At 37.5% G+C, this 8221-nt stretch overlaps 2 long non-coding RNA genes across 3 annotated transcripts in view; one reads left to right on the top strand and one right to left on the bottom strand.

The window, feature by feature from the left end:
• The window catches only part of LOC138173864 (uncharacterized), a 26679-nt gene extending 23201 nt beyond the window's left edge, over window positions 1-3478 (bottom strand). For both annotated transcript variants that reach the window (XR_011171552.1, XR_011171553.1), the window contains exon 1: window positions 3266-3478. This is a non-coding gene — a long non-coding RNA (uncharacterized lncRNA). The remainder of the gene's footprint in view (window positions 1-3265) is intronic.
• Window positions 3479-3605: 127 nt separating this feature from the next.
• LOC138173875 (uncharacterized) overlaps window positions 3606-8221 on the top strand; it is a 305010-nt gene continuing 300394 nt past the window's right edge. The window contains exon 1 of the long non-coding RNA XR_011171555.1: window positions 3606-3933. This is a non-coding gene — a long non-coding RNA (uncharacterized lncRNA). The remainder of the gene's footprint in view (window positions 3934-8221) is intronic.

Here is an 8221-nt window from a genome sequence, read left to right as displayed (position 1 = left end):
CACCAGTGACTGTCTGTGGGAAAAGGAAATGAGTTCTATTTTGGATGTGCTGAAGTTCAGATACCTAAGGGAAATGCAGTTGGCAATTTCCAATAGCACCTTGAAGTTGGAGGACTTTGTTATATTGTATTTTGTTGAATCTATGTTTCTGTATACTTCTGCCAATGCAGAGCATAATCTTTCCATAATTTTCCATCTTATGCTACCCATGTTCATGATTTCCCATTAATTCTCTCTAGGGAAACTCTAAAGATCTGATAGTTGCTATATCTTGGCTATACCAATGAACCATTCATACAGTCCCACTCACATTCTTGATAGATAGCCAGTCCAAGTCCTTTCTTGTTTATGTCCTTGATAATGTTTTTTTGCTACATATAAACAAACACACACAATATCATCTTCGATAACAGTGCAGGATATGACTATTTTGACTCTCTTTGTATCTAAAAGCACTTAGCACAGTGCCTGGCAATTAATAAGTGTTTAGTAAATAATTGTTGACTGATAAACTGTCTAACCAACTTGTATCTTTCCCTTGCTCCTTTAATTTCGATTCTAATGATCAATTTGGTTCACAGATCATGCTTCTTTATCATAGAAGATTACTGAGAGAATATTGATCTTAAGGAGCTAGTTTCTGGTGGTGGCAAAAGTTTGGGATTACCAAAAGCATTGGGATACCAAAAACATAATTTGTTAAACATTATCAAACAGACCTCCTTTTCCCTATTTGACTATGGAACCACTCAATTTACCTATACAGTATGTATACAAGACATATTGATAGAATCATTTAATTTACCATCTCTCCCATTGTATATTACAAGCACAGTAGTACAGAGAGTGTGGGTAGGCTGTGCTGGCACAGCCCAGGAAACCATTCTCACTGTCCCCCTTGTTTCTCTTTCCCACCATCCTGGGGGACATGATCTCCCATGGTATATATGCCAAAACTCTCTGCAATCTTTTGGTTATAATTGGATATCTGAGCAATGGATATTTTTCATCTACTTTGTTTTACTTTATTTTTCCTTAGTGGAAAGTTAAACTATCTCTGTTGCATTTCTTTGGATTTCACTGAAGAGGCTTTGTAGTGTTTCTGACTCAATTTAATTAGTACAATATCATCTCCAAATAGTATTTGTAGAATGGTTGCCACCAATAGGAAATTCTTCTTTTTTTAGACTTCATGCCCTGTCCATCATATGCAGCTATATGTACAGAACTGGGTCTCTTTTATATAGATACACATTCTTAAGTATATATGAACTCTGCATACAAAAAAAGAAAAGAAAAGCAAAAAAGGACTTGCAGCTGGACGTTGCCAAGTGAAGTTTGCTTTCTTTCAAGAGTAAGAGATGCAAATAGCAGTGCAAGAGGAGTCAAGGTTAAATTCTCCCCTAAATTCAGGGATCCAAAAGGTTATAAAAATTCATGCTAGAATTGGGTTTTTAATAGCATAATTAAAAAAATATGAACCAAAGATTCTACAATTCTAAATATATAGATATACATATTTCCCACAAAGGAAGAATTGATTTGCTCTGCCTATATTCTTGAAGCCAATTGTGTGGAAACGTGGGTGTAGGCAATAGGGTTTTGCTCTGAGTCAAATAACCATCAGCTCATGAAATGCTCCTGACTTAAACCTGATACCATTTGCTTGAGGAAGGGCATTAACAAGATTATACATTGTTTTACTCTCATGGAAATTAGCTTCTTATTCTTGTATAAATAACTAATAATGAGCAGCAATCTGCTCCCCATTGGAGACTGATTATACCACTGTGGAGCTACCTGGGAGTGCTTCCCACTCTGAGTTGCAGTGCCTTTGCAAGGCTGCTGCAGAAATTGCATTCACATATTTGCAGGTGAAGTATTTGTTGTGTAGAAACTGTAATTCTTTTCATTACATCCATTACTACTACTACTACTACTACTACTACTACTATTTTGTTTGTGTGAGAGAAAGAGATCCCAAACCCTCTTTCCTCTCTTAATTGAAGAGAATCCCCAGAAGCTAAAATAAGAGCTTAGAATAAATTTGCCAAAGTCTGCCATTTGTCTCATGTCCACTGAAATGTATATTCCAACATTTGACACTTCTGTCACCTCCTTAATTGGCCAAGGTTATTTCCATTTTTCCCATTCTTCCTACTTTTGGTATTGGACAAAAGGAAAATGGGAATAATCAGTTGTGGGGCATTTTTGAGTCACATCAACAACAAATATAAGATGGGAAACAAAGCATTTGAACCCCTATAATGTATTTTATTTGACTTGTCCTCCTGAAAAGAACCAGCAGCACAAAGATAACACAATCTAGGATAAATGGGTAGCATGAAATAGATGTGGTACATTTGTTTCTCAAGGTAGCCATTTCTTCAATGTTTGCTGTATTGTCTATTTATAAAATCTGTGCTCTCTGGCAGGACAATAGGAGCGACTTCTTTCTTTCCCAGCATTCTGATTTTCCGAGCAGTCTTATTCCCATCTTACAGTGTATTAAAAATTCTGGGGTGGATACCAAAGGAAACTCCTAGATGGGGGGGGGGGGGAGGTGGAAGGCAGTAGAAAATCATTCACTCTCATTTGGCATCAGGTTCCTCAAACTAGAATTGGTCTTCGGAGATATGTAGTTAACCTTTTAAACAACAAGATGGAAATCAAAACTATCATGATAGAAAGAAAATATTTAAAACAAAAATAATGCAAACATACACATTATATATCCACTGTGCTTCCAAATAGTACTGATTCTATTACCACATGTTTTGAATATAGTCCTTACCATTCAACTTCTGATCAGAAGTTGATATGATCTAACTAGCAAGATTGTTTGTGATCTAAGTAGCAAGACAATGAACATGTGTGAGTGCATGTGTGTGAGTGTATGTGTGTGTCAGGAGGAGAGAGAGAGTTTTAAATGAGTAGAAAAGTAACTGAAATGAAAAGAAAAAACAGGTAATTCTTTTAAAATATTGAATATTAGAGAGAGAAAAGAGAGACACAGAGAGACAGAGAAACAGGGAGGGAGAAAGGGAAGGAGGGAGGGAGAGAGAAACAGAGAGATTGAAAGAGAGAGAGATTAAGAAAAATTGACATTTAAAGTTTCATTGATGCTCTGGAAAAAAAAAATAAAAAGCCCATGAATGTGCAAATGATTCTTGGGGAGTGGTTCATACTAGCCCAAAAGGAAATAGAAAAAAATTAGTTTTTAACAACACCATAGAAAAAAAAAAAGATGAAAACTTAAGGATACTTGAAACTTGGATGTATCCCTGGACTGGCCTCAGCAGTTGCATGTTGCAGTTATTGCCAATAACGCCCTCTTCTGGTGATGTTCTTGCAGGATGAGTGTCAGCTATTCTCTGGACCTGCATTCACCCAGCCTGGATATAGTCAAACTCTGAAGCCAGAAAATGTTTTATCTAAGCTAAATGTAACAACCCCTTTGCCCCACTCATTTCTGAAGACTAGCTGTAGGTAAATTATTTTAATAAGGCAAGAAATACCATAATACAGTTTTCTTTCTTTTTTTTTTAAACTCCAAATAATGCTCTCTATGTCATCTGTATATTTATGATAGCTCAAAGACATGGGTGTGTGGATCTAATTAAAAATGTGAAAGGGTTTAGCAGCCTGCTGCTTCCCTGCGACTCTCTTATTGCCAGCTCTTGGCAGTTCTGTTGTCACAGAGCCAAATGTTTAGTCTTCAGCTGAACTGCTGCCAGTGTGCTGTGGTGCATTGTGGGAGGAGAGAGCCTGGAGGTACTGTGTTCAACTATCTCACATACGGCTAGGCAGTGAGCAGGACTTCACAGTCAATCACCCAAAAGAAAACTGAAGGAGAAAGCCTGCTTGTGCCTGATGAGTCTAAAACTGTTGCAGGACCCAAGCCCCCAACCTGGTCCTTTTTCCTAATCAAAGGTAGGACCATTTATCCCCCTTTGAAATTAGTTGAGACCTCACAGTGGTGGTTGGGAGCTTACTCCAGCAGCACTGGCAAGATTATTTATGTATTCATCAATTTAGTTTAAGTCAATCCTTTTTCACAGAAGAAATTTTAAAATTACTTTGTACAGCTAGGGTCTGACCTCTCAGCCACTACTGACTGCCAGATGGATGAGTGCCTTCCCATTGAGCTCTGGTCTCTGGAGTAAGTCAAAGCCATATTTTGAGGAGGTTGGGTGTGTTTCTCTATCTTCTGCCTGAACAACAGCATTTCAGCAGTGAAGCTTCTAGAGAGACAGAGGGCATACTCCTTTTTATCAAGTTCAGAACCCAGTGGAATCTGTCTGGAATTTGGGGTTATAAATGCAGTCAGTCCTCTTTGAATTCAGTTGGTAGTAAATGGCAGAACACATCTTAATGATTTTTTGTAAAGCTGAGAGAGTTTCAAAGGACTCAGAACAGCCACCTCCAATTTTATAATTGTATTTAAAATGTACCAAAGATACTAATTAATTTTCTGTCTCAGAACAAAACAAAACAGAGGGATAAAAATTTTTGTTGGGAAATCTTTCCTACAAATAAGTTCTCCCCATTTATTCCAATTGGAAATTATAATGATAGTAACAATAACAACCCTCATTTCTATAGGGTTTTATACTTTATAAAGAACTTTTTTTCACTTCAGGCCCCTGAGGTAAGTAGTGCAACTCAGCAAGTCAGTCAAGAGATTTTTACCAAGTGCAACTTGTGTGCCCATGGCTGGTAGGTTCCCATGTTCCTTTCCCCTTCACCCTTTGACTTTTCCCAATCCCTCTCATGAATGAGATGGGCAAAAGGTAAATAAATTCTTACTGTATCCAGTCTTGACTGATGTCTGCCATGAATCTATATTTCGCTTTCCTTCTGTGGACAGAGAACCTGAAGCAGATATTAATACTGCTGAACCACTGGGCTAACCACATATTCTGGGATAGAATCTTTTTACTATGTAATATAGTATGCTAGTCACTCTGGAAGTCACATTAATTCTTGAAGGACTCGATATTATTTAAGGCACTAAAATAATGGTTATTAAATGTTTAAACTTGGGGATGAAGCCTTGTTAGAAAAAGTTAGTTTTTAACTGACATTAAATGCTGGTTAGAATCACAGGAAGGGTTCTGACTGCAGGCCAAGTAGGAGAATACAGAGGAAGGAATGCTGGATTTGTAGTCAGAGAACCTGGGTTTAAATTCCACTTGTGTCACTTCCTAGCTGTGTGCCCTTAATCGAGTAAGTCACTTTATTTTACTGAGCCTTGGTTTACTCATCTCTAAGATGAAGGTGTTGATCTAGATGAGTTCTAAAGTTTCTTCCAGCTCCAAAGCTATGATTCTGAGATAGAGAAGAGACACAAGTGAGGCTATGTCTCCCTATCTAGGATTCAGGTGCTTTTGTGAATCTGGCAGGATCAGGAGAAGTTATCAAGTCCAATCCCCTTCTTTCACTCGGCTAAGGGTCTGCGCCACCTAAGGAAGAAGACAGAGGTTGTTGTTTTAATGTTTAGTACCATACTTTCCCATCTTATTCCATTTTTGGAAAAAAAAATCTTTGCTATTGAGAAAAAGAAAGGGAGGGAGAGAAGGGAATCAGAATTTTGTAGAACAGCTGCCTTTATTAATAAAGAGCCCCAAGATTATTACCTCATCAGCCATCTCTCCCTTTGCTTCTGTGGACACAACCTTTTGGCTCTTAGAAGAAACACTGACTCCAAAGGATTGTTCTCATGCTTTCAGATCAAAACTTAAAAATAGATCATTTTTGGCACAGTGTCAAATTCTTGTCTAAATTCCTTCATAACAACAAACCTCATCAAGATTTAAGATCTAAGTGACATGGGACAAAAAAAAAGGAATAGGCATTTATAGTAATGATTACTTATTGTTTGCAGTGAGGCATTTAAATAATTTTTTTTTTTGGTTTTAATTTCAATTCTCATACTGGTGTTCTGGGTGCCTGACCTCCACCTCTTAGATCTTTTCTCTAGAGTCTCTTTTGTTTTTTTTTGTTGTTGTTGTTGTTGCTGATTTTTTTTTTTAACTCTGCTGGTCCTCCTATGGTAAAGAGGCACTATAGGCCTGGGGAGCTTTTTGGCGGCAGGCCCAGGCAATGGGGCCGAGGGAGAGATGGATAGCTAGGTGCAGAAGCGCCCTGAGGCAGGTGTTAAAATGTTGTTCCTGGTTCCTTGGTGGTAATCACTGCAAAACAATCCTGTCTGCTCTATTCGTATCAACAAGCTGCTGCTTTCCCTTGCTTGTTGCTAAGAGACCAGCCTGTTGTTTACAAGTTGCTGGGTGCCTTAGACTTTCATAATTTATAATTTATTATCTTAGTGTCAAAACTTGTGTTGGTTTTTATTTTATTTTATCATAGATCCAATAATTGTTATAGAAAACAAAGGTCACGTATCTGCCTGGATAGTGGTTGTTATTCTAACATACTTTGCCTTTCTGACGCATAGGCTCGAGTGAAAGAAAAATGCTATTATAAACTGGAGATGAATATCATTTTTGTCCATTAACTTCTTGCATTATATGACTGGTTAGGTCAATGGAGTCCCTCAAGATTTCTTCACTATTGAAAACATGTTTCTGTCCAACCAAGAAGGAAATGAATTGAAATGATTTCAATTATCACAAGAAAGGAACCGGCTCTCCTTACACCACACTTCAACACCTAATAGTTCAACTCATCAATCCTCCTTCCCTGAAGTTCAGTGGCACAACCATTTAACCAGAGCCAGGAATTACTCTGTGCATTAAACTTGCTTTGTGCGTATACAAAACCACCTTGCTAAAGTGTTGGATACTTAACACCAGTTAAATCAGTTCAGTGAGGAGTAATGCCAGAGTGGAAATGAGAATCATTTGCAGAGTTGTTAAGTTGCAAAATAACTCGGTCACAGTTCACCAATTTAAAGAAAGGGAAGGGGGGAAAAAAATGAAGATGTGATTATTATGGTCCCCGGTGGAAATTAAGAACAGCAACCTGGGGTTAGGGCTTTGTTGGCTGTCTAACAACAGTCACACAAATATCTGAGGGTGTAGTGCTAACTAACATAGGTTTCATAATTGTAGCAGCATCTCAATGCTTGCTGCTTAGCTAGTGACAGCCCTCTAAGAAACTAGGGAGCAGCTGAAATTTCTAAGATGGGCATTCCCCCCCCATCTGGCCAACTAAAAGAATATTTTACTAGGAATTCCATTTTGTTAGTTTCCAAAAAGTAATTACTGCAATAAACCATATGAACATTTTTTAACAACTTAAGTCTTATGAGCTATCTGTGAGTACAAGGGCCAATATATAATTAAATCCAAAGAAATCTACTGAAGAATCTCCAATTTCGGTTGGCAGTCTAGCCTTCAACCATTGTATTATTTGGTTAAAATAAATAAACACAGAAACCATTAGCTATCAAGGAGGTGGGCTGCCCAAAGAATATTTAATAGTTTCCTAGTACTGATGCCTTACTTCTTCTTCCCCAAAGAACAATTTGTTATTCATTCTGAATGAGACAGGATAAATTTTACTTAGACATACCATCACCACCAATGGCAATAATTCTTCATGTTAAAATAATGCTGTGAGGTTTTTAAGTGTTTGCTTTACAACAACTTTGTAAGACAAGTAGTGGAAGGGGTTTTCTTGTTGTTATTTTAGGGGGAAAGAGTTCAGATCCATTATTTTGTTGCTTATATGGAAATCCTAGTGCAGGAATTCCCTCCATATATGCAAATTACCAACTTTTCTACAATTTATAGTTCTGAAAAATTGTCTGATGTATTGAAGAGTTGAATAATTTGCCCATTGTCATACAAGCAACCTATGAGAGTCAGTATGCCCAGCAGGTCTCTCTGTCTCTCAACACAAATATCATGTCCCTTTAATAAATGAGGAAACTAGCATGCAGGGAAGTACAATAACTTACCGTGTCATGGGTTATGATTTCGGGTTGTCTAATTTTTTAAAAAATCAGCACAATTTCCTTTATGCCATATTACCTTTAACTAGAGATTAGTGGATTGAAGACTTGAAGGGAGGTTCCATGAACAATTTATTTGGTCCTTGCAGATTGGTTGTAGCCCTTTATCCTGATTGTAATGTCCTAGAGTAATTCCTTACTGGAGACTCTTTTCTGGCTACACATTTAGGATTTCTGGAAAGGAGAATTTAAACTGATCCAACACTAGGTCGCTAGAGAGTATATTGGAAATAGTGCTTAGAC

The sequence above is a fragment of the Petaurus breviceps genome, unplaced genomic scaffold (assembly GCF_028583685.1).
Source record: "Petaurus breviceps papuanus isolate PSGF00001 unplaced genomic scaffold, PetGlider_PUasm1.0 66, whole genome shotgun sequence".
Taxonomy (NCBI): Eukaryota; Metazoa; Chordata; class Mammalia; order Diprotodontia; family Petauridae; genus Petaurus; species Petaurus breviceps.
This window is presented reverse-complemented; position numbering and strand designations above follow the sequence as displayed.